The sequence below is a fragment of the Sarcophilus harrisii genome, chromosome 6 (genome assembly GCF_902635505.1).
Source record: "Sarcophilus harrisii chromosome 6, mSarHar1.11, whole genome shotgun sequence".
NCBI classification, from domain to species: Eukaryota; Metazoa; Chordata; class Mammalia; order Dasyuromorphia; family Dasyuridae; genus Sarcophilus; species Sarcophilus harrisii.
The window spans coordinates 187,515,550-187,538,869 of record NC_045431.1 but is presented as its reverse complement, the minus strand read 5'-3'; the positions used below and the strand labels follow the sequence as shown (position 1 = coordinate 187,538,869).

The window sequence follows — 23,320 nt, the reverse complement described above, 5'->3', positions numbered from 1 at the left end:
ATATAAAATATACTCTTTGATATTCCTATATCCTTTCTAACAAGCACAATCTATTGAGATGCAAATGATTAAACTTGGATCTTGGCTGCTTCAACAGAGATGTAAATATTTGAGATACACATCAGAGTAAAATTATCATACCAATGTCTTCAAGTATCTTTCTCCCAAATGCCTTTAGTCTCCATTATGAGACTACTTTTCCTGTCCTAAGTTCAAAGGTATGTCTTTGATCCATTATATACCTGAGTTTTCATTTTGCTTCAGTTGCCAGGTTTCTTATCAATATATTAATAAGTATGTCTCTGCTATTCAATAGGAAAAAGGAATTTGGTGAGCTAAGTAAGATTTAAGACCTGGAATGGATTCTTACCTCCTGACCCTCTACAATGAAAGAGATGATTTCCAAAACTCTTCGATACTGAGAATGATAATGGAGTGAAATGAGCAAGACCAGGAGACTAATTTATATGAAAGAAACAACATTGTAAGAAAAAAAAAAGCAATTTTGAAAGACTTGAGTCTTATTAAAGAAATGAGTAATTTTGTCTTTGATAGGGCATATTTCAGCAGTGTGCTGGTAAATGTTTAACAACCAGCACTCTAGAATAAGGAATGTATTCATGGCACATTTTTAAATTTAATTTTTATTATTAATATTTTCTCTATCACTTTAAATCTAATCAATCAATAATAAAAGTAAGCCCTGATTAGCATTTGCTAATATTTTTGAATTTCCAAGCTGACACTGATCACACTGAACATATATTCATTTTGCTTAATTGTTAAAAGGTTTTTTTTTTTCTTTTCTTTGGTTTATATGGGAATGGGGAATAAGAGAAACTAGAAAGGAGCTAGAAAATGGAATGTGAAAAAAAAGAAAAAGAAAGCCACTGATATATTTTTTAAATTCACATAAGAGAACACATGGAAATTCATTAGGAAGCAAAAACAGATCAGTTTTGAAAATAATGTGTAGAATTCATTGTATACTGATTTTAAAAATAAGTTGTATGAAATAAAATTTATGGCATAAGAGAATTCTTTTTATGTTCTGCTATGTGTATGTAAACACTCTTTTAGGATGTTTAAACTCAAAGTAAAAAAGTAAAATTTTAAAAGTAGTTCAATGCTTTGAAAAACTGTAATAAAGTAAAAGACACTTACTAGCTGTGCAACTCTGAACAAAGTTACTTGGTTATCTGTCTCAGCTTCCTCAACTATAAATTGAGGATAACAAGGATGCCTATTTATTAGAGTTGTTATTAGGATCAAATGAGATAGTATTTTAGAAACACCCAGCACTTGAAACATAATTGTTCCCTTCCTGCCCCAACAATCCCCGTATGTTTATGACTCTCTAGACTTTATTATGAAGCCTAAAAGATGGGCAGAGCCAAGATGGCGGAGAGGACACATGCTTCATTCAGAGCTCATCTTCTACACTCACTATTGATTACCAAATTCATTCTTGAAATAATGCTTGACTGGTAGCATCCATGAATATTGGGAGTATAACAAATTACCAGCAGAAAATAATCTGGAAGATCGCCACAAAAGGTCTGTCTTGATCAGGTAGGAGGAGATCCCTGCAGGGAGAGAGGCAGAATATGGAAGCCAGCCCAGGCTGAGCAGACTGGGGGTGGGGTGCACTCTCCATGGGTAGAGAATTTGCAAGGAGGACTCTACCACAGATTGGTTGCTCTGCTTTGGTTGCAAAGCAGTAGATCAGCAGAGAAGTTACACAAACACCAAAGATAGAGTGTACCCCAAAACACCAGAGTTTCACAGGACCTGGCCACACCCACCCAGCCCTTGGAGTGACTCAGCACAATTACAGCGCAGCTGCGCAGCCACATTTCACAGCATGGGGCTCTACCCAGGGCAGCCATACTTCCGCACAGTAGGGTTGTACCCAGGTTAGCCACACTTCCGCACAGCAGGGCTCTGTCTAGGGCAGTGGCACTTGCGCAGAACAGTGCTCTTCGCAGCCTGTTTGCAGAACAACTACTGTCCATCTGTCCCTGTTCTATAGAGGAAGCTGAAAACCTCCTTGCCCTGAAGGCAAACCCCAAGGGCTTTTTAAAAAATGAGTAAAAAAGCAACGCAAGCTCTAATATATATAGCTTCTATACTGAAAGAGAACAGATTTCCAATCCTGAGGACACTAACAGCAGACAGTCTCCAGACAAAACTGCAAAGGGGGATATAACCTGATTCCCATCACATAAGGCTCTCCTAGAAGAAATGATCAAAAATCTTAAAAGAGAGTTAGAAGAAAAATGGGGAAAGAGAAGTTCTGCAAGAGAGTATGGAAAAGGCATATAATTTATTAAAAGAAAGATTTGATAAAGTGGAAAAAGAAAACAACTTCCTGAAATGTAAAATGGAAAAGATAAAAACCTCCCAGAGAAACAGAATTTGTGAACTGGAAAAGATAAAGAACTCCCAGGAACGTAGGATTTGTGAATTGGAAAAAAGAAAATAACTCATTTAAAAAACTTGTGAAATGGAAAAAAATTCAGAGAGCAAAACAATTCATTTAAAAACTCAATTGGACAAATACAAAAAGAAGTAAAAAAAAAGTAAATGAAGAAAATAACTCATTAAAAATCAGAACTGAACAAATGGAAATGACTGATTCATTGAGACATCAAAAATCAGTCAAACAAAACCAGCAAAATGAAAAAATAAAAAAACATGTTAAATATTTACTTGGAAAAACAACAGACCTGGAAAAGAGATCTAGGAGAGATAATCTAAGAATTATTGGGCTCCCTGAAAACCATGAGGAAAAAAAGAGCCTAGACACTATTTTTCAGGAAATCATCAAAGAGAACTGCCCAGATGTAACAAAATCAGAAGGTAAAATAAGAATTGAAAGAATTCATCGAACACCTTCTGAAAGAGACTCCAAAATAAAAACTCCAAGGAATAATGTGACTAAATTTCAGAACTATCAGATTAAGAAAAAACATTACAAGCAGCCAGAAAAAAATTCAAATACCGAGGAGCCACAATAAGCATAATTCAGGATCTAGTAACTTCCACATTAAAGGATCGAAAGGCCTGGAATCTGATATTCTGAAAGGCAAAAAAACTTGGAATACAGCCAAGAATAAACTATCCAACTGAGCTAAGCATTTTCTTCCAGGGAAAAAGATGGACATTCAATGAAACAGGTGAATTCCATTTATTCCTAATGTTTTTCATCAGAGCTAAACAAAAAAATTGAATCCCAAATATAAGACTCAAGAGAAACATACAAAGATAAAAAGAACTCTTGAGAACTGTATTTCCATTACACACATACATAAAAAGTACATATATAATTTGATTTTACTGTTATAATATAAAAAAAAGAATTAGAAGTGGAAAGGGGATTGTATCAGAAGAGGGGGAAAAGTGAATATGAAAACAGGGAAATTACATCTGCCAATAGTATAAAATATTTGGGAATCAATCTGTCAAGGGAAAGTCAGGAACTATATGAGGAAAACTACAAAACACTTTCCACACAAATAAAGTCAGATTTAACCAATTGGAAAAATATTAAGTGCTCTTAGATAGGTCAAGCAAATATAATAAAGATGACAATACTACTTAAACTAATCTATTTATTTAGTTCTATACCAATCAGACTCCCAAAAAACTATTTTAATAATCTAGAAAAAATAACAATAAAATTCATCTGGAAGAAAAAAAGGTCAAAACTTTCAAGGGAACTAGTGAAAAAAAAAACAATTAAAATGGCCTAGCTGTATCAGATCTAAAACTATATTATAAAGCAGCAGTCACCAAAACCATTTGGTATTGGCTAAGAAATAGATTAGTTGATCAGTGAAATAGGTTAGGTTCACAGGACAAAACAGTCAATAACTATAATAATCTAGTGTTTGACAAACCCAAAGACCCCAGCTTTTGGGATAAGAATTCACTGTTTGACAAAAACTGCTGGGAAAATTGGAAATTAGTATAGCAGAAACTAAGCATTGACCCACACTTAACACCTTACAACAAGATAAATGGGTTCATGATCTAGGCATAAAGAATGAGATTATAAATAAATTAGAAGAACATAGGATAGTTTACCTCTCAGACCTGTGGAGGAAGAAGAAATTTTTGACCAAAGCAGAACTAGAGATCATTACTGATCACAAAATAGAAAATTTTGATTACATCAAACTGAAAAGTTTTTGTACAAACAAAACTAATGCAGACAAGAACAGAAAGGAAGCAATAAACTGGGAAAACATTTTTACAGTCAAAGGTTCTGATAAAGGCCTCATTTCCAAAATATATAGAGAATTGACTTTAATTTATAAGAAATCAAACCATTCTCCAATTGATAAATGGTCAAATATGAACGGACAATTTTTGGATGAAGAAATGGAAACTTCTAGCCATATAAAAAATGCTCCAAATCATTATTAATCAGAGAAATGCAAGTTAAGACAATTCTGAGATACCACTACACACTTCTCAGATTGGTTAGGATGACAGGAAAAGATAATGCAGAATGTTGGAGGAGATGTGAGAAAACTGGGACGCTGACACATTGTTGATGCAATTGTGAATGCATCCAACCATTCTGGAGAGCAATTTGGAACTATGCTCAAAAAAGTTATCACACTGTTCATACCCTTTGATCCATCAGTGTTACTATGGGGCTTATATCCCAAAGAGATCTTAAAGAAGGGAAAGGGACCTATATGTGCAAAAATGTTTGTGGCAGTCCTTTTTGTAGTGTCTTGAAACTGGAAATTGGATACCCATCAATTGGAGAATGGGTAAATAAGTTGTGGTATATGAATGTTATAGAATATTATTGATCTGTAAGAAATGACCAACTTGATGATTTCAGAAAGGAGAGACTTACATGAACTGATGCTGAGTGAAATGAGCAGAACCAGGAGATCATTATACACTTCAAGAACAATACTATATGATGATCAATTCTGGTGGACGTGGCTCTCTTCAACAAAGAGATGAACCAAATCAGTTCCATTTGTCCAATAATGAAGAGAACTAGCTACACCCAGAGAAAGAACTATGGGAAATGAGTGTGAACCACAACATAGCATTTCCACTCCTTCTGTTTTTGTCCACTTGCGTTTTTGTTTTCTTTCTCAGGTTATTTTTACCTTATTTCTAAGTCGGATTTTTCTTGTGCAGCAAAATAACTATGGGTATGTGTGTATGTGTATGTGTGTGTATGTGTATATATATATATATATATATATATATATATATATATATACATATACATATATATATATATATAGTTTAACATATACTTTAACATATTTAACATGTATTGATCTTCCTGCCATTTAGGGGAGGGAGTGGGGAGAAGGAGAGGAAAAGTTGGAACAGAAGGTTTTGCAAGGGTCAATGCTGAAAAATTAACTATACATCTATCCCATAAACAAAAAGCTATATAAAAAAAACAAAGCCTAAAAGATACCTTCTCTACTCCCATCACTTTCTTCTGTTTCCTTTTATGTGTTGTTTTTTCCTCCCATTAGAATATAAGCTCCATTATAATATAAGTCCTTAGGATTTTTATTTATATTTTCATCCCCAACATTTAGCACATTACCTAAAACATAGTGTCAGTGTTTATTGCCTGCCTGCTTTTTTTATTTTAATTATATGTATTAAAGCTTATTTTAGTATAGATAAACATAACTATCTTATCTTCAATAATTAAGAGCTCTTTTAATGTTTAGAGAAATTATTATACTATTATTTTAATAACTAATTATTAATTGTAATCTACCCCTTTCCCTTCATTTTCTTAGTGAAGGCCAACTCCTGTTAAGGTCAGTCTCTGAAGGGCATGGCTGACTGATGAAACTGCCCCTAGCCTTCCAGGCATAGGTCAATTTAGGGCAGGATGCCACAAAATTTTGGGAAGGACCCCACTCAACTAGGAGACCTAATTTCTCTTTATGGGGAAGAATACACATAAACATAAAGCTGAATACAGAAATTAATTTTACCTTAACAGGATGATAGGATTTAGGAGGGGTACATGGTAGGAGGGGAAAGAATTTAGAGAAAAGTGGTGGGAGATAGAATAAGAGAGAAGGTAGAATAAGGAATCAGTGATCAGAAGCAAAAGACTCTTTAAGAGGAGACAAGATAAAAAGAAAAGGACAAATATAGAATTGGTACAGGCTTTATTTTTCTTGTGTTTTTCAATGGGGGAGGGAAAGGGAGAGAAATGGAACTAAAAATAAAATGAAACTGAATTTTTAATGTTATTAATCAGATCAAACTTTAAAAAAAGAGAGAACTCATATGAGGCACCTGCTCCCTTAGCTACATCTCAAGATAGCTGCAATTAAGGCATACCCGAAAGTTATCTCAGAAATTGGACTTGCACTTGGCTCTGTTTTAAACTTCTTGTCTAGAGGCACTGGCTCTTTGAGTGTTCAGCTTACTCTCTGAAGTGTCTTTCTGGCTCTAGGCCCTATGCTTTTGCCTGTAGTCCAATTGTTTCTAGTACCAGAGGGGGAAGTATAGTATACTATTGCTCAGCAACTCTGAAATCTAATAAAGTGTCCCACTAAGGAAAAAGATATGTCCTGTTCTATATTGGCACAGAAATGTGGAAAGGAATTAGAAGTTGATAAAATAGAAAAGGGGGAAAAAGAATTTTTTTAACAACTAAAGCTGCCTAACCAATGCAATAGGATATCTTTGCTGAGTTTGGGCAGCAAAGTAGTCTATGTAAAGAATTAGTACTTTGGAATCAAAAAATGAAAAGTAAGACTAACCTTTGAAAAGCTTAAAGTCTACCAAAAGCCAAATAGCCTAACAAAATAACAAAGTTAATATGATGTGAGTTTATAATTCAAGTAGATTTTGTTGACTCAGTGAAGATTACTCTTTCCATATCTTGACTTCCTATTGTTGAAAATAAATTGTCATGAAAATTAGCATCTTATCACCAAAAGACTATTCTTGGGAAAACAATGTTAGGTATTTAGTATTCCTAGTCACAAACATCTAGTCTATGATTATACCTATACTCAAAGTCTTTACAATTTGGTAGGACTTTTTAGAGCTTGGAATCTACTGGTAAAATCTTCAAGTTCCCAGGGTCACTTCTAATCTATCAATCAATCAACAATCATTTACCAAGCATATATTATGTGCCAGGAATTATGTTAGGTCCTGGAGACAAAAGGACAAAGCAAAATAACCCTTGTTCTCAAGGAAGAAATAATCTGGATGGAAGAGATCATACATGTAAAATACATATAATTAATACAAGATAATTGTTTTAGTGGGGCTAGGGGAGATTCTAGCAACTAGGTGAATCAGGAAAAGTTTCCTGTTGAATGTGGGTACTTGAAATGAGTTTTGAAAACTAGGAAATCTTTATCAATGATGTCTTAGTTGCCACACCCAATAGCTTTTTCTAAATTTTCATTCTCCTCAATCACTCTTCAGTGATTTAACACCCTACCCTCTTCTCCTTGATACGCTCTTCTCTCTAGATTTTCAGGACACCATTCTCCACTGATTTTTCTCCTACCAACTTTTTAGTCTCCTTTTCTGTATCCCAGATCACATTTTCTAGCCATAGGTATCCTACAGGGTTCTATCCCAGATCATCTTCTTTTATTATTTCATATTTCATTTGGTGATCTCATCAGCTTCCATAAATTTAATTACCATTTTTATGCTGATTATTCTCAAATTTTCTTATCCTGATCAAAACTCTCAGTATGGCCCACTGCCTTTTAGATGACTAGCAAAAATCTCAAACTCAAACTGTCCAAAATGGAATTCATTGTCTCCCCATAACTCTATCCCTCTCTTACTGTCCAGTCCCTAAGGCCCACAATTTAGGTATCATCCTTGACTTTTTACTATCTCTCACTTTCCCACATCTAATGTACTGCTAAGCTCTGTCCACTTCACCTTGGCATCATGTTTCCAATATGTCTCCTTCTCTTCTCTGACATTGCTATCACTCTGGTACAGGCTGGCCCTCAGTATTTCATGCTTAGGAAATTGCAATAGTTTACTGATGGCTCTGCTCAAGCCTGCCCCCTTCAAATTCACCTTTCAGCTACCTTCTTTCCTAGGATCAAATACAAAATGCTCTCTTTGATATTCAAAACCTTCATAGCCTAGACCCCTCTTGCATTTCTAGTCTTCTTACACCTTCTTATTCTCCACTTACTCTTCAATTCAATGATGGAACTCCTTGATATTCCATACTCTATCTTGGCCCTTGGCATTTTTGGTGGCTATCCCCCATGCTTGGAACACTCTCCCTCTTCATTTCTTCTTCCCTGGCTTACTTTACATCCCAATTAAAATCCCATCTTTCATAAGAAGCCTTTCCCAATCTCTCCTAATTTTGGTGTTTTCTCTCTGTTAATTATTTCTTATTTTCATATATATAGCCTGTTTGTATGTATTTGTTTGCTTATTGTCTCTTCCATTAGATGAGATTTCGTTGAGGGAAGGCTTTTTTTAAAAATATCAGTGCTTAGTATAGAGCCTGGAACAAAGTAGTGACTTAATTTTTATTTCTTGAACAATTACTTCCTAGCAGTAGTGTCAGTCTTTGCAAAGACTAGGAGAAATTAATTAGAAATGAATTAAATAGTGTCATGTAAGAAAGCCTGTTTGACTTACTGATGGCCTATTGGATATTTCAAGATGGATGTCCTATAGACATTTCAAATTCCAGTATATACAAAACAGCACTCAAACTTCCCTCCAAACTCTTCTTTTTTCTAAAATTTCCTATTTCTGTAAGGGCCCCATTATCCTTCCTAAGTTCATTACCATAACTCTTTATCAATCAACTCCTCACTCTCCCTTAGCTCACACATTCAATAAGATATGGATGGAATGACTAACAATTTGTATGAAAATGATTGTTAGGCTTTGTATGTAGCTATTTTGACTATGTTGTCTTCTTCTGAATTTGTGTTTGATCTTTCCTGCCACTATAGTAACGTTTTATTGTCAGGTTCTTTTTTTTGTTTTCTGATAATTTTTTTCAGTCTATTTCTTGATTTTTAACTTTATATTAAAGTTGAGTTCTGTTCCTAGAGTGCATGGGCCTTTGTACCCAGCTTCAAGTTTTTTGTGCAGCTGTTTTCACACCTAGTTCTGGGGAATTTTAAGTTCCTGCAAGCTAGTATGATCTAACAAAAGGTGTGATCACTGTTATCCCAACCAATGAGTGATCACAACCACTCTTTTATGCCTTGGAACTGTGTTTCAAGGCCCCTGTTCCTCCTAGTGTTGCTTCTCCCACTGGAACTGTGCCTGAGACCACATATGGGTAATTCAAGAGTCCTACTTTTAGTGCCAATAAAGGGTCTCCTTCAAATACCTACTGACCAGTTATCTGGCCCTCTTCTGAGCTCCAGAAGCCTCAGTTGTTGATGTACATTCCTCCAAAACCTGCTATTGGCAGGCTAAGTACAGCCTGTACTGAGCTATATCCTACTCTTATCCCTATGAGACAGATCTTTCCTGCTGACCTTCTAAGTTGTTTTGTGCTGGAAAATTGTTTCACTCTGTCCTTTTCTTGATTCTACCACTTTAGAATTCATTTTGAGGTATTATTCCAACATTTTTAGAGAGGAATTTTGAAGAGCTCAGATAAATCTCTGACCTTATTTCATTACTTTGGCTCCTTACTAACACATACACACACACACACACACACACACACACACACACACACACACACACATACACCGTGTGTGTGTTTGTGTATAATATGTACCATATCTATCTATCTAGATATATATGTAAAACTCTTATCTTTCTACTTATTAAAAATACAACTGAGCAGGTATAGGCACCCTTCAAAATCTATTAAGAAATAAGGAAGGAAGGATGGGTAGCAGGGGAAGCAAAGGGTAGGGGAAGAAGACAAGGGAGAGATCCATGGATGGAGGGAAGTTAAATAATACCAAGGCAAGTTAAGAAGTAGAATTAAAGCAAAGGGTTAGCAGGGATAGGAAAGATATGTGTATATGTGGGAGGGGCAGGTGTATGTATATATTTGTATATGTATATCTATCTATTTTTGCTTAATTGTAGCCTGATTGGGGAAAGTGAAGAGGATGAAAGGGGAAAAAAGAATAAAATAAAAAGAACAACAGAGTTGAATCTTATAAACAGCTTGTATTTTTAAAAAATATATAATAAATATAACAGTTTCAAAGCTATACTATCCAATCTTTCCTCTTTTTTTTTTTTTACTATCATCATCTATTAGTCCTCAAAAATATTTTTAAAACCTTTGATTGTAACAAACAGTCATTACCAAGTAAAACAAACCCACACGTTAGCAGGGTCAAGTTGTATGTTTCATTCTGCATCTCTAATCTGATACATCTTCATTACAAGACTGACAGCATGTTTTATTATAATCATTGCATCAATCAGCTACTAAGTTTTTAAAAGTTGCTTTTATTTACAATGTTGTAGTCCCTGTTCAAATTGTTCTCCTGGTTCTGTTTACTTTACGGTGCATTAATTCATGTCCTCCCAAATTTCTCTGAATCCATATCTTTGTTATTTCTTATAGTACAATTGTTGGAATCCTTACAAAGTGTTAAGTCATTAGAATTGATAGAGACAATAATTGTCTAATTTAGCATGGTTCAGTATGATTGATCTGATCTTACAAGGAGATGTTATGGGCCAGAAAAAACAAGGTACTAAGTGTTACTGATAGAAATAATGCTTGTGTTCACACCTTTAGAGAGCTCATATAAGCAAGAAGGTCTTAGGGCCAGAGAGCACACTGGGAGGAAACCCATAATCCCACTCTCAGATCCCATAACCCCACTCTCTCAATGGAGGAGTTAACCTTTGGGAGATCATATATAAGAAGAGGACAGAGGCTCAGTGGGGAATTCAGCTGAAAAGATTGAGAGGGGAGCATCAAGTCAGTTCAGAGAGAAGCCCTCTCTCAGAGGCAAGACAGATTCATTCCACCTTTCACCTTGGTGCTGGCTGGAGACATTTGGAGTTGAGCTAGAGGAGTCAGATCCATTCCATCCTCCACCTTTGTGCTGGCTGGAGGCAGAAGGAAAAAAAGGCAAAGGGCAAACTGCAAGAGCTCTCGGAACCAAGGAAAGCTGAGGCCTCTATTAAAGCTACTCGGGCCCAAAGAAGGAGAAAATAAACATTTGCATTTTATCAGTTGGCTGCATTTGGGGTGATTATTGATCTGAACTGATACTAGGGCTACCTCCCCAAGAAACCTGCTCCCAGAGAGAAACTTCATATTATATTTAAAGAAGAAAAACACCACATACAATAATATTACATTATATTCTTGTGCCACAATTTGTTCAGATATTTTTCAACTGATGTGAACCAAAGTTTCTTTGTGACACAATGGAAAGAAAATTGGCTTTGGATCACTTCCAATACTAGGTCTAATGCTTATTATTTGTATGACCTAGGATAAATTTCTGGGCTTCATTTTCTACTTCCTCACTGAGGAGTAAGAAAAATTCCATCAAAAGTCATTAAATATGGGGGTAATTAGGCAAATAATTAAGCAGTAAGCTTATGAAGCCAAGATATTCTGTTAGCTAATATGACAACTATCTGTTCTGTGTTAAGGAAAGGAGCAAAATAACATGTAGAAGTGACAAATCCTTTTATTAAAGATTTGTTCATTTGAAACAGAGCTGGGAGTTAAATGTTTTATTGTGAGTAATATATGCACTGCTTTAAACTTTAAACTTGGGTTACTTTAAATTGTTACTTAATGTATTTCTTTATCCATCCCAGAAACTTTTGTTTAGATAAATTTGGCAACTTTAGCTGAATTTGTTTTTGTATTGGAATTCATCTTATGAAATTGGCTTCTGATTTCTGTTTGTAGATATAGATGATGTAGATGATAGGTAAAATTGTGAATTCCCTGCTCCAAAAGATTCCAAATATGAAAAGACAAAGTTTGAGCTAATTTTCATTATCTTTGACAGCTGAGTAGAAGATAAACTATAGTGGAGAGAAATTACAGGGAGACCAACCTGCAGGGTATTTCAATAGTACATATGTTGAACCAGGAGGTTGGCAATTTAAGAGAAGACAATGGAGCATATGTGAGTACTATTACAACAATAAAAATGGATAGATCTTGGCAACAGATTGGATATGATGGATGAGATGAGGAGTGCAGAATGATTCCTAGGTTGTTAGTCTGGAAGAATGGTAATACCCTCAGTAATAATAGGGAAGTCAGGAAGGAAGGGGTGTTTGGGGGAAAGATGAGTTATTCTGGATATGTTGAGTTTAAGCTGTCTGAGAAACATCCAGTTTATATACATACATACATATATATATATATATATATATATATATATATATATATATATATAATAGGCAGTTGGAGATGAGAGATTAGGAGTCAGAAAAGAAGTTAGGGCTGGATAAGTAGGTTTGTGAATTATCTGCATAGAGCTAATAATTTAATCCAGCAGAGTTAATGATGTCACTAAGAGAAATAACATGGAAGAATAAAGAAAAGGATCCAGGACAGAAACTTTGGGAAATCCCCACTTAGCAGATTCCTGTATTATTTATATTTTCTTGAAGAGAAATCTCATTAACATAGTTATGCTTCTATGTTTTGTTTGGTATGCTGATAGCAGAGTAAGAGTACATGTGTCTCTATCTCCCTTCCTTAGATATATGTATCCTATTGTGCTATACAATACAACTGGCTAAGCTTGGTAAATGTTCTAGTCAGGGCTTAGTTTTTAATGAAAGGTCTTTCACAGACTGTTTCAATTACATTTCTGATAAAACAGATATTCTATAATGCCCACTTTGTTTTTTTTCCTAGAAATTAGTTTGTTCTGAGAAACAGATTTATGAAATGATACAAAATTTTTCTCTTAAAAGTGAATGAAAAAATGTTTTGATGGAAAAAAGCCTTTAAAATTCTACTGCCTAAATTCCAAAGTCTTGTGATGGAGAGAGCCATCCACACCTAGAGAGAGGACTATGGGGACCGAATGTGGATCAGAACAGTATTTTCACCTATTTTATTGTTTGTTTTTTCTTTTTCATTTTTTCTTTTGATTTGATTTTTCTTGTGCAGCATAATAAATGTGGAAATAAGTTTAGAAGAAGTACACATGTTTAACCTATATTGGATTATTTGCTGTCTAGGAAAGGGAGATGTGGAGAAAGAGAGAGAAAATTTTGGAACACAGGATTTTACAAGTTTTTGAAAACTACACATGTATTTCAAAAATAAAAAGCTATTATTATTTTAAACAGAAAGATTCTCCTGCTCCTATCAAGATAAAAGGTTTCTTTCAATAAATAAATACTAAACATAGATTTGATATCCTTTTCACCTCTTCATGTGACCATGAAGATGTGATCTACTATCAAAAATTATCTGTAAAAGTCTATTTCCCGCTAACATTTTCATCAAATACTCAAAATATTTGCATTGTAGATTCATGAGGCAGTAAATCAGAGCTACTTTTTTGATAAAAAAAATACCATAGATGATCTTTTCCATTCTTTGGATCTTACCCACTTTGTAATACCTTGAGAATCATTGTGCTGCCTCCAGAATGTATTTCTTCTGCATGTATTTAATTAGAGACAGCTACACTGTCATTTTCACATCAGATACCAAAGTATTAGAATCCAATTGTGGGAGGTTCCACTTTATTCTGTGATGAAAACTGATAGCTAGAAAAGAGTGGTTCCATTTTATGTCCATATATCATTCTCATTCCAGTTTTATCCATATATACTTTGAGAATAATATGACTTAGTTGAATATCATGCCAGCTTTTATACAGGCTCATTTTCTTCTCTAACACCTTTTCACTATTTTGTGAGATGTTGATTGCAACCATCTATTATAAAGTATAAAGTATAGTATTATAAAGTATACAAATAATCTTGTATTCTAAACTTGTAATATGATGGTTCTTATGTCTTTCTGACAAAAATGACAGATGGTTTTTTGCTGATACGATTTCTAGCATCTTTTGGCTTCACTGGGGAAACATTTATATCATTTATATATCTCACATTAGTGAGATGTATAACTCGCTAAAAATAGTGATAGACAAAGGATATGAACAAACAATTCTGAGATGAAGAAATTTAAACTATTTCTAGCCATATGAAAAGGTGCTCCAAATCATTATTAATCAGACAAATGCAAATTAAGACAACTCTGAGATACCACCACATACATGTCAGATTGGCTAGGATGACAGGGAAAGATAATGACCAATGTTGGAGGGGATGTGAGAAAACTGGGATACTGATACATTGTTGATGGAATTGTGAATACATCCAGCCATTCTGGAGAGCAATCTGGAACTATGCTCAAAAAGTTATCAAATTGTACATACCCTTTGATCCATTAGTTTACTACTGGGCTTATATCCCAAAGAGATCTTAAAGAAGGGAAAGGGACTTGTATGTGCAAGAATGTTTGTAGCAGCCCTCTTTGTAGTGGTCAGAAACTGGAAAGTGAGTGGATGCCCATCAATTGGAGAATGTCTGAATAAATTGTGATATATGAATTTTATGGAATATTATTGTTCTGTAAGAAATGATCAGCAAGATGATTTCAGAGAGGCCTGGAGAGACTTACATGAACTGATGCTGAGTGAAATGAGCAGGACCAGAAGATCATTATATACTTCAACAACAATACTATATGATGATCAATTCTGATCAATTCTCTTCAACAATGAGATGAACTAAATCAGTTCCAATAGTGCAGTGATGAATAGAACCAGCTACACCCAGCGAAAAAACTTTGGGAAATGAGTGTGAACCACTACATAGAATTCCCAATCCCTCTATTTTTGTCCACCTGCATTTTTTATTTCCTTCACAGATTAATTGTACATTATTTCAAAGTCCGATTCTTCTTGTGCAGCAAAATAATTGTATGGATGTGTATATACAATATATATATATATATATATATATATATATATATATATATTGTATTTAACATATACTTTAACAATTTAACACGTATTGGTCTACCTGCCATCTGGGGGAGGGGGTGGGGGTGGGGAGAGAGAGGGGAGAAACTAGAACAAAAGGTTTTGCAATTGTCAATGATAAAAAATTACCCATGCACATATCTTATAAATAAAAAGCTATCATAAAAAAGAAGGAAAAAAAATGATGACAGAGTCACCATTATACCCATTTCCCATTTTTCAGAGTTAATAGATTGCTTACTCCTGAAATTGCACACAACAAAGGGAATCACATTGTTGAAAAGATAGAGGTGCAAATATTGTTTAAAATTTCCAAAAAGTAGAAAAGTTGACTTCTGGGGACAAAAGCATATTGCAAGTTTGCAGTCAAACCCTGCTAAACTTTTAGGAGAAATTATTAAACAAACAGTTATTGAGTGTTGGGAAAATAATATGGCAATCATTAGAAGCCAATATTCATTCACTGATGATAAGAAATTATAAGTATAAATTCCTACTGATGGCATAGTAGCATTTCATGTGAAAAAGATGTGAAGAATTTTTAGGCAATCATAAATTTAATGTGATCCAACAATGTAATATAATTACTTGAAAAGATAATGCTGCTTTAATAGAAATAGGTATAGCGATGAATGAAATAATAATCCTTCTGTTCTCTAGAATAGTCAGACTAAATCTGGACAATATTTTCATTTCTGGGCATCATATTTTAAAAGGGAAGCTTACTATCTACTCTACAGGAGGGCAAATAAGGTAATGCATTGATTAATGAGCCATGCTATATAAAGATTGATTAAAGAAACTATGGCTATTTAGCCTAGAGTTGATAAGACCTAGACAGAACATGGGAGTTTTCTTAAAATTATTCATTCAATACCTTCTAAGGTGGCCCATACATTGTACAATGTGCTGAGTAATATATAAACATGAATAAGGCATTGTTACTGCCTTCAAGAATTATGCATTATTATGCATAATATAATTGTCATGAAAATCAAGAGTGATATGATATATGAAAAGATATTATAGGTACAGAAAAGAAAAACAAACCCCCATATGATCAGATGAGGGAAAAATTATTTCCACGTGGGAAAATCAAGCAAAGATTTTAAAGTAAAAGTAATATTAGAGCTGGACTTTGAAAGCTGGTATAATGTCAAAATGTGATAATGATACAAAAGACTCTTCAGGTACAGAAGAAGCAAGTACAAAGGCCCAAAAAATGAAATAAAGGAATATGTTTGGGGGACAGTGAGTGAGTAATCCAGTTTGGCTAGAACAGAGAATATGTGAAAGCATGATAGGAAATAATGCTGGAAAAAAAGGCAGGATTCAAACTGTTGAAGTTTTAGATGGTAGTTAGCCTAACACACCTGCTCTCAATTCAGTAGGCAAAAGAGAGCAACTGACATCTGTAAAAACTGTCAACACAGAGGATAAAGTAGTAATTTATTTTATGCTGTTGTAGAAAGTGATATGGATAGAATTTAGAAGGATGAAGATTTTCATTCAACATAAAAAAGAGCCTTTCCATAATAGTAAAGTGAAGATATACGGGAAGAAGCCAGATGACCATTTGGCAGGTATAATAAGGGAAGGGATTTCTGCACTAGTTGGAAGGTTAAACCAAATGGTCTTCCATTATGAATCTGAACTTCCAGAGCAAAGACTATATATAATATTCTTTTGTGTCCCTGCCCCATAATCCTAAGATAAAAGCTGGGCACATAAAAAGTTTCCAATAAGTTTTTAATTGAATAAACAGATGATTTCCTTTCAAACTTAGTTAAATCTTCTTTTGTTCAAGTAGAAATTGGTTTGCAATGTGGCCCATGACTCACTATTGATAGAGAGTGTACTGGCAAAGTTTGCAATCTGATCAAAATCAAAACTACAGGATGTGCTAGTGTCTTAAATGAGATTCCAATACACAGCTAAAAAAGCAAGGGTTGTTTTTTTAAGTCACCATTGCGGGAAAGTCACTACTTTGAGAGTGCAGCTATTTTCACTGAAATCATGGATAAGAAATTTGGGATCAATTATGGCAAAAAAGAAGCAATTAGAATGTGGGAGAAGGAGACAACTTAATTTGAGAAAGCTCATTCCTTTTTTTTTCTCAGTAAATTTATTTTAAAATCATGTTGGGAGAAAAAAATCAGAACAAAAGGGAAAAACCACGGGAAAGATAAAAAAACAGAAAAGACAAGTGAACATAGCATATGTTGATTAGTTCTTTTTCTGGATACAGATGGCATTTTCTGTCCAAAATCTATTGGGATTTCTTTAAGTCACTGAACCACTGAGAGAAGCAAGTCTTTCGTAGTGGATCATCGCACATTCTTGCTGTTAAACATTCTTGCTGTTATTGTGTACAATGTATTCTTGGTTCTGCTTGTTTCACTCAGCATCAATTCATGTAACTCTTTCCAGGCCTTTTTAAAAACAGCTTGTTCATCATATTTTATAGAACAATAATATTCCATTATCTTCATTTACCACAACTTGTTCAGCCATTCCCCAAAAGATGGGCATCTACTATTTTCTAATTCTTTGCTACCACAAAAAGGGCTGCTATAAACATTTTTGTACATATGGGTTCTTTTTCCTTTATGATCTCTTTGGGATATAGGAATGATACAGCTGGAATGATAGGGTATATATACACAGTTTGATAGCTCTTTGAGCATAGTTCCAAACTACTCTCCAGAATGGTTAGATCATTTTACAATTCCACTAACAATGTGCCAGTTTTCCCACATCCTCTCCAAACAGTTATCATTAAATTTTCTTGTGATCTTAACCAATCTTAGACGTGTGAGGAGGTATCTTCGAGTTGTTTTAATTTGCATTTCTCTAATCAACATGACTTTTTTTTCCATGTAAATATACATGGTTTTAATTTCTTCCTCTGAAAATTGTCTGTTATATCCTTTGACCATTTGTCAATAGAGGAATGACTTTTATTTTTATAAATTTGACACAGTTCTTTATATATTTTAGAAATGAAGACCTTTATCAGAAACATTGCCTGTAAAGATTTTTCCCAGCTTTGTACTTCCCTTTTAATCTTGTTCTTATTGGTTTTGTTTGTTTAAAATTTAAGTTAAATTAAAATTTAAAAAAATTAAACCTTTTAAATTTAATGTAATCAAAGTTGTCCATTTTGCCTGAGCAAGCCCATTCCTGATATAAATCTAGTTCCTCCTCTTCCCATTGCTTTTTACATATCCTTTTCTATTTGTTTTTGCTTTCTTTGTAGTGCAATGGAAAGAGTACACAATCACAGTTCTGGCAATATGATATGACAGTATAAATTTGGGCAAGTAATTTAACCTTTCTAAGTCTCAATTTCCTTATCTGTAAAATAAGTCTAATAATTTTCATATTACTTATCATAAAATCATACAACTTAAAGCTAAAAGAGCTTAGTTGTCACTTAACTTCCTCTATTTTACAAATTCCAAAGTGCTCTATTGACCCAAAAGTTTGAGAACAGTTGCTTTCCAACACAAATTTGACACGAAAATCACCTATATATGACCATGCTGTTACATTTTTTTTCCATTCAGGGAAGCAAGAGGATCCTTTTGGATGTCCAAAGTAAACTATTCTGGAATTTAGAGTAACATAAGGAAAAACTTTCTAAAGTTAAAAAAAACAACAACACTTAAAAATGGAATGAGTTGGCTCAAGGAAGAGGGCATTTTCCATTACTAAACATAGTCGTGCAGAGGCAAGATAATCATTTGCTAGACATATTGTAGCAGAACTCTTGATTGGGGAAAAAAATGAGCTAGAAATATCTCTGAGATCCATTCCTACTCTGAGATTTTATTATTTCATGAACCTAGGCTAGTATTTCGAAGTATTACTTCTTACAAAATTCTCATTATATGAGGACAAGCGTATGAAGCAGCCATTATTCAGGGGAGCAACACCTGGGGAGTAAGTTAGCCATTCCTATCAACTACAGACTAACTGCTAGTCATATGGCAGGCAAGCAAATCTAGCTGAAACATCAAGGTATCCTAATAGAAGGATAGGAAGTTACATGCATGAGGCAAGTTAAGCTACCTCAAACTTCAGTGAAGAAAACCTAGGACCCTGAGTCCAAGAGCCCTGGAAATAGAAGCACTGCCCTTAAAACACCAACACTTCTTTTAGACTGCTGTCAGAATCCTCTCATTGGGGAGGGCAACTCATTCTTCAAGTGCTGCAGCTCCTGTCTCACCAGCTGAAGACAGTGAAGATTATATATATATATATTTACCATCAGAGACCTTAGGGATTGTCAAATGGTTCAGCATCAGCAATGGACATAATCTTATCAGTGAAAATTACATTAAAGAAAATATATTCCCATCTGGTCTAGGGCCTTTAGATCTGAAACCTCCTACAGGTATTATCTTCCTCTATTAGAATGTAAGTTTCTTGAGAATAGAAATGGTCTTGCTTTTCTATTTATATCCCACACATTTACATAGTACTTTGTGTGCAGTAAGCAAATCAATAAATATCTTTTCATTCATTCACTCAGTTGTTTTCAAAGTTTTAAACTATATGGACAATCTTTTGCTAATGCTGACCCACCCTAACTGAAATGAATACAGACTTCCCCTAGAAAACCAGGACACAGACAAGGGAAGGGGAAATGTAAACAGTATCATCATTAATTGGGCACTAATATTAAAGATTATTCATCATCACTCATAATCAAGGAGCTCTCTTAAAGTCACAATTAAAGATACAGATATTGAAACATGAATACTGGCAAAATCACCAGGAAAACTAAAATAGAATATACAGGAGGGCAAATTTATATTCACTGCAGAGTGAGCACCTACAAAGAACTATGCTGTTTAATACTGCGCTTTGGTCATATGTTGTAAGATAACAAGGGTTTCATAGGGCTAATTTTTTTTTTTCCAATGAGAATTTCCACAGAGAAGACAGAGATTGAAAGACAGTTTGGTGTGTTTGGATTGGCTCCCTGATGCCTTTTTGCTGCATACAAGCTCTCCTCATTGCTGATCTGTGCTGCAATCACCACACAACAGATCACTGCTGGTATGAGAAACAATGCTGCAGGACAAATAAGCCTGTCTGCTCCCATCAAATCTGCAGAAACATTTAAGTGACTTACATTAGCTAAGGAACAAAGGGCTCTCACAGCTTGAGAAGCCAGATTCTCCCACATCTAAGCACCGTAGACATAATAGTAATGCAAAGTACAATGTTCTTCTTAAAGTAATATCAAAATGAGTTGAATAGACCCTTCAGCCTCCAAACAAGTTTGACTTGTCTAGGGCCTTCTAAGTTATGAAACAAGCAAGCTTAGTGAGAGTGCTATGTTATACAGAGGATGATATCAAATCCTTAAAAATGCATTAGCTTATATTGTCAGTCTCATCAAATCATACCTCAGTGTTGATGCATGTTATATAATCAAAATAATAAGAAATAAAACACTGAGCTAAGGTTATTCTTGAGCATGAAAGAATTATTATTTCTTTTTTTTCCAGTTACATGGGCACTCAAATACCTGTAATCACTAACTCAATATTTATTAATTTTCTATAGTGTACAAAGTGCTATGTTAACTTTTGGAGGAAATATAAAGTTTAGGTAAGAGAGGGTTGATTCCTGCTATCTTCATAGGACTTACATATTAGGAGAAGGAGGGGAGAAAAAGATAAACTTGATTAATGATGCTGTATGCTAACTATATTAAAGAGTTACAAAAGGAAATGCTTTATGAGATCTGAGGGAGAAGATTACTGAAGTAAACATCAGGGAAGGCTTTGTAGGAGAGGGGCATAGTGATGGGCTTTTAAAAGTATGGGTAGCAAATCACTATTGATCAGAGAAATGCAAATTAAGACAACTCTGAGATACCACTACACACCTGTCAGATTGGCTAAGATGACAGGAAAAATAATGATGAATGTTGGAGAGGATGCGGGAAAACTGGGACACTGATGCATTGTTGGTGGAGTTGTGAACAAATCCAACCATTCTGGAGAGCAATCTGGAATTATGCCCAAAAAGTTATCAAACTGTGCATACACTTTGACCCAGCAGTGCTACTACTGGGCTTATACCCCAAAGAGATACTAAAGAAGGGAAAGGGACCTGTTATGTGCCAAAATGTTTGTGGCAGCCCTGTTTGTAGTGGCTAGAAACTGGAAAATGAATGGATGCTCATCAATTGGAGAATGGTTGGGTAAATTGTGGTATATGAATGTTATGGAATGTTATTATTGTTCTGTAAAAAATGACCAGCAGGATGAATACACAGAGGCTTGGAGAGAGTTACATGAACTGATGCTGAGTGAAATGAGCAGAACCAGGAGATCATTATATATTTCAACAACGATGCTGTATGAAAATGTATTCTGATGGAAGTGGATTTCTGACAAAGAGACCTAACTCAGTTTCAATTGATCAATGATGGACAGAAGCAGCTACACCCAAAGAAAGAACACTGGGAAATGAATGTAAACTGTTTGCATTTTTGTTTTTCTTCCTGGCTTATTTCTACCTTCTGAATCCAATTCTCCCTGTGCAACAAGAGAACTGTTCAGTTCTGCACACATATATTGTATCTAGGATATACTGCGACATATTTAACATATATAGTACTGCTTGCCATTTGGGGGGGTGGAGGGAGAGAGGAGAAAAATCGGAACAGAAGTGAGTGCAAGGGATAATGTTGTGAAAAATTACCCTGGCATGGGTTCTGTCAATAAAAAGTTATAATAATAATAATAATTATTATTATTATATGTCAATAAAAAGTTATTATAATAAAAAAGTATGGGTAGGACACCTCTCAGATTGGCTAAGATGACAGGAAAAGGTAATGATGAATGTTGGAGGGGTTGTGGGAGAATTGGGACACTGATACATTGTTGATAGAGTTGTGAATGGATCCAACCATTCTGGAGAGCAATTTCGGAACTATATTCAAAAAGTTATCAAACTGTGCATACCCTTTGATCCATTAGTGTTTCTACTGGGCTTATATCCCAAAAAGATATTAAAGAAGGGAACCTGTATATACAAAAATGGCAGCCCTTTTTTTAATAGCTAGAAACTAGAAATTGAATGGATACCCACCAATTGGAAATGACTGAGTAAATTGTGATATTTGAATGTTATAAAATATTATTGTTCTGTAAGAAATGACCAGCAAGATAAATACAGAGAGGCTTGGAGAGACTTACATGACCTGATGCTGAAATGAGCAGAACCAGGAGATCATTATACACGCTACACAACATTATACACTTCAACAACAATATTATAAGAGGATCAATTCTGGTGGTAGTGGCTATCTTCAACAATGAGAGGATCCAAACCAGTTCCAATTGATCAGTAATGAACAGAGCCAGCTATACCCAGAGAAAGAACACTGGGAAATGAGTGTGGACCACAACATAGCATTTACACTCTCTCTGTTATTGTTTGCTTGCATTTTTGTTTTTCTTCCTGGGTTATTTTTACTTTTCTAAATTTGATTTTTCTTGTGCAGCAAGATAATTGTATAAATATGAATACATATATTGTATTTAACATATACTTTGACATATTTAATATGTATGGGACTACCTGCCATTTGGGGGTGGGGGGAGGGAAGGAGGGGAAAAGTTGGAACAGAGGTTTGCAAAGGTCAGTGTTGAAAAATTACCCATGCATATGTTTTGTATATAAAAAGCTATAATAACAAAAGTATGGGTAGGAATTCAATAGGCAATAAGGGAGACAAAGAAGTTCCAGGCATAGAGAATAGTATACTCACAGATATAGAAGTAGAAAGTTCCAGTCATGTTCAGATGAGCATGTCTCAATTATACTCAATTTGAATGGCCCAATGTATTTAAGAGAATATTCACTATCAACCATGTTGAAGGAGCCTTTTCACTGCTACCTAAACCTGCTGGTATGGGGCAGGTTGATGCACAGCTTCAATTTTCTATTATTGTTATGACAGCTCTAAGAGATTCACATATCACATCTACCTTCCTATTTTTGTGTGTAGGTAGCAAGCACCATTTGAAATACCAAACCCCACAAAATTAGCCTCCTATAATCTGACTTCTATCATTCCAATAAAATTGCTCTCTACAATTTATCATTGTTTTCCTATTTGACAAATTCAATGACTTTTTCTTGATCCTCATTCTTCTTCATCATTCTGCAGCCTGATTGCTTTCTCCACCTTGAGGTTCTCATTCTCAGCTAATTTTTCAAGACACCGCTCTCTCTTGGTTCTCCTCCTAATGATTTGACCCTTCTTAGTCTCCTTT

General features: G+C 34.7%; 1 protein-coding gene across 1 annotated transcript in view; it reads right to left on the bottom strand.

The window, feature by feature from the left end:
- The window catches only part of POLN (DNA polymerase nu), a 303,684-nt gene that overhangs the window by 151,174 nt on the left and 129,190 nt on the right, over positions 1–23,320 (bottom strand). The gene's annotated exons all lie outside the window — the stretch shown is intronic.